Source organism: Rhincodon typus, chromosome 23 (genome assembly GCF_021869965.1).
Source record: "Rhincodon typus isolate 14 chromosome 23, sRhiTyp1.1, whole genome shotgun sequence".
NCBI lineage: Eukaryota > Metazoa > Chordata > Chondrichthyes > Orectolobiformes > Rhincodontidae > Rhincodon > Rhincodon typus.
Genome location: NC_063354.1, coordinates 8332676 through 8336968, shown reverse-complemented (window position 1 = coordinate 8336968; position 4293 = coordinate 8332676). Strand labels below are relative to the sequence as shown.

At 43.9% G+C, this 4293-nt stretch overlaps 1 protein-coding gene across 1 annotated transcript in view; it reads right to left on the bottom strand.

The window, feature by feature from the left end:
• Nucleotides 1-4293, bottom strand: part of cep131 (centrosomal protein 131) — a 115157-nt gene that overhangs the window by 11543 nt on the left and 99321 nt on the right. The window lies entirely within an intron of this gene.

The following is a 4293-nucleotide window of genomic DNA, read 5'->3' as shown; positions in this document are numbered from 1 at the left end:
GGAGGGTGATTAGTTGTTAATGGGGACTGTTAGTGACTAACAACAGGAGGTGTGTAATGGCAGGCTATACGATAACAAGGCCTGGCGTGTGGGGTGGGGGGCTGGGACATGGGAGAGCTTAGGCCCTAAAATTATTGAACTCGATATTGAGTCCAAAGGGCTGCAGGGTCCCCAAGCAGAAAATGAGGTGCTGTTCTTCCAGCTTGCGTTGAGCTTCGCTGGAACACTGCAGCAAGCCAGAGACAGAGATGGTAGGTAACCTACCATCCCACCAGCATCCATATCCAGAAGATCATCAGACGCCATTTCCACCACTTCCCGCGAAATGCCACCACCAGATACATATTCCCCTCCCCTCCCTTATCCACTTTCCGCAGGGACCGTTCCCTCTGGGACACCCTGGTCCACTCTTCCTTCACCCCCAACAAGCCCCCTACGGCACCTTCCCCTGCAGCCAGCAAGGTGCAACACCTGCCTATTTACCTCCTCCCTCCCCAGTATCCAAGGGCCCAAATATACCTTCCAGGTGAAGCAACACTTCACCTGCACTTTCCAGAATCTAGTCTACTGCATTCGCTGCTCACAATGTAGTCTCCTTTACATTGAGGAAACAAATGTTCTGCTCGTAAAAAAGACCCTGAACTACCCGTTGCCTGCCACTTTAACACACCCCCCTGTTCCCTGGCCAACATCTGTGTCTCTGGCTTGCTCCAGTGTTCCAGCGAAGCTCAACGCAAGCTGTAAGAACAATGCCTCATTTTCCGTTTGGGCACCCTGCAGGCCTCTGGGCTCAATATCAAGTTCAATAATTTTAGGGCCTAAACTCTCCCATGTCCTAGCCCCCTACCCCACACACCAGGCCTTGTTATCACATAGCCTGCCATTACACACCTCCTGTTGTCAGTCACTAACAGTCCCCATTAACAACTATTCACTCTCCCAGCCAGATCATTATCAACTCCTATGTCTTTCCAACTGTTCTTCTCTCTCTTTGAGCTCTATCCTATCGTTTACTCCCTACCCCATCTCCCTCCCTATTTTCTGCATATAAATCTGACGGTTTCCCAGCTACCATCAGTTCTGAGGAAGGGTCACCAGACCCGAAACATTAACTCTGTTTTTTAATTCACAGATGCTGCCAGACCTGCTGAGCTTCTCCAGCAACTTCTGTTTTTGTTCCTGATTTACAGCATCCGCAGTTCTTTCGGTTCTTATTGGAAAAATTGGATTGGCTCAGCTATTTGAAGGTAAATCCACATCTGACATGTGGGAGTCTTTTCGAAGTTAGTTGACCAGAGTTCAGGACCAGCATGTTCCTGTGAGGATGAACGATAAGTATGGCAAGATTCAGGAACCTTGGGTGATGAGAGATGTTTAGTTAAGAAGAAAAAGGAAGCAAAGATAGGGTTTAGGAAAGAGAAATCAAACAAGACCCTTCAGGAGTATAAAGGAAACAGAAAAGAACTTAAAAAAAGAAATTAGGAGGGCTAAAGGGGCCTTGATAAGCCCTTGGCAGATAGGTTTAAAAAGAATCCTAAGGCATTTTATAATAGGAAGGGTTTAGATGGATATGGGCCAAATGCTGGCAAATGGGACTAGTTTTATTTTGGATATCTGGTCGGCATGGACGAGTCGGACTGAAGGGTGTGTTTTCATGCTGTACATCTCTAGGACTTTATGACATTTATTAGAAGCAATAGGGTAACTAGGGAAATAATAGGTCCATTCAAATACAAAATAGGGAATTTTTACGAGAAGCTACAGGAAGTGGGTGAGGTTCTTGATGAGTATTTTGCATGACATGGATGATATTAAGTTTGGACAGGGGTGGTTGATACTCTAGGGCATGTCAATATTAAGAAGGAAGTGGGTGTTGGGTGTCTTGAAAACATTAAGGTAGACAAGTCCCCAGGCTGAGAGATCTATCCTGGGATAGTGGAGGAGGCAAGGGAGGAGACTGCTGAGGCCTTGACAGAGATCTTTGTATCCTCTTTAGCCATAGGCCAGGTCCCAGAAGATTGGGGAAAAGCCCATATTGCTCCTTTGTTCAAGAAGGGCAACAAGAATAAGCAGGGCTATATAGCCTAACATCAGTGGCAGGGAAATTATTGGAAAAGATTGAGGGATAAGATCTACTTGCATTTGAAGAATGAACTTAAGGATAGTCAGCATGGCTTTATGAAGGGGAGATCTTGTCTCACAAACTTGAATGAGTTTTTTGAGGAAGTGACAAAGATGTTTCATGAGGGTAAAGCAGTGGATGTTGTTTACATGGACTTTAGCAAGGCCTTTGATAAAGTCCCTCGTGGTAGGCTAGTCCAGGAGATCAAATTGAATGGAATCCACGTTGAGTTGACAGGTTGGATACAAAATTGGTTTCGTCATAGAAGACTGAGGGTGGTTGCGGAGTGATGTCTTTCTCTGACTGGAGGTCTGTGACCGATGGGCTCCCACAAAGATCAGTGCTCTATTTGCAATATATAGAAATTACTTGGATGAAAATGTTGGTGGTCTGATTAGTAAGTTTGCAGATGACACAAAAATTGGCAGAGTTCTGGATAGTGAGGATGGATAGCGAAGGATGCAGCAGGATATAGATAGTTGGAAAAGTTGGCTAAGAAATGGCAGATGGAGTTTAATCTGTACAAGTGTGAGGTTATGAATTTTGGGTGGTCAGTGCAAGAGGAAAGTATAAGTGTAAGTAAATGGCCAGACTCTTATGAGCTTTGACATACAGAGGGATCTTGGAGTCCAGGTCCATAGCTTCCTGGAAGTGGCAACACAAGTGTATAAGATGGTAACGAAGGCATACAGCATGCTTGCCTTCACTAGTCAAGGCACTGAGTATAAAAATTAGCAAGTCATGTCGCAACTGTATAAGAATTTGGTCAGACCACATTTGGAGTGCTGTGCGCAATTCTGGTCACCACACTATAGGAAGAATGTAGAGGTTTGGAGAAGGTGAAGAAGAGGTTTACCAGGATGCTGTCTGGATTGTAATATATTAGATATAAGGAGAGGCTGGACAAACGTGGATTATTTTCACTGAGCATCAGAGCTGAAGGGCGACTTGAAAGAAGTATAAAAAACGAGGGGCATGGATTGGGTGGATAGTCGGGGTAACTTTCCCAGGGCAGAAATATAAAATACTGGGGGTGGCATAGGTTCAGTGAGAGGTAAAAATTTAAAGGAGATGTGTGAGGGAAGTTTTTTTTAAAAACAGAGGGTAGTAGGTATCTGGAAGGTGCTGCCAGGGAGGTGGTAAAAGCAGATATGATAGCAACATTTAAGAGGCATAGACATACATATGAACAGGCAAAGAATAAAGAGATACAGTCCATGTGTAGCAGATGGGATTAGTTTAAAATAGCATCATGGCCGGCACAGATATCGTGAGCTGAGCAGCTTGTAACTGTGCTGTACTGCTCCCTGTACTTCAGATGCTCTCTGTAGTAAAGCAGAGGAGATTGCGAATACAGGTGACCAGGCTTCGGGGATACAAACAGTCGTACTTGTGGAGCCTTAGTCCTCCTACTTTTCAAAGATAGGAAGTTTATGGGCAACATCAAGGATTGCAGAATTGCACCTTTGAGGAGTTATGTGCGTGGACACCAATTTTCTCTGCTCATCTACAATCTCAAATTGTGCCATTCCTAGTATAATATCTTTCCATTTTCATCCTCCCATTGCGTTGTACTGAGCACCATTGGCCATGCGCTTGCACATGTCACCATTCCGATTCATCATCTATAGTTTGCAATTATCCTCGTCGCTATCCATGATGATACCAAGGTTTGTGTCATCTACATGTAATTTTGTTCCCTACATCTGAACGTAAATTGTTTATAACCTCTACTGTCCTGTCCTCAACTTTCCTATCCTCATTTACAATAACATTCACATTATTTGGTTCCTACATCAAAACAGATTTAAAGTACTGATTTAATACACTTCCATGACCTTGCCTCTATACAAAGGATTCTCTTTGGATTCTTAACAGGTCTGAATTTACTTTAGCTAACCCCATTACACTATGTAGGCTTAGAAAATGTTTTAGGATTCGGTTTAGTGATGGTTTTTAATATGTTCAAGCAAACTCTCCCTTCTTGATGAATTAGCCTTTTCCAATTTCTTCCGTACTTGCCATAACATACCTGGTTATTAAATGATATCAGAGATAGTAGGAACTGCAGATGCTGGAGAATCTGAGATAACAAGGTGTAGAGCTGGATGAACACAGCAGGCCAAGCAGCATCATAGGAGCAGGAAAGCTGACGTTTCGGGCCTAGACAA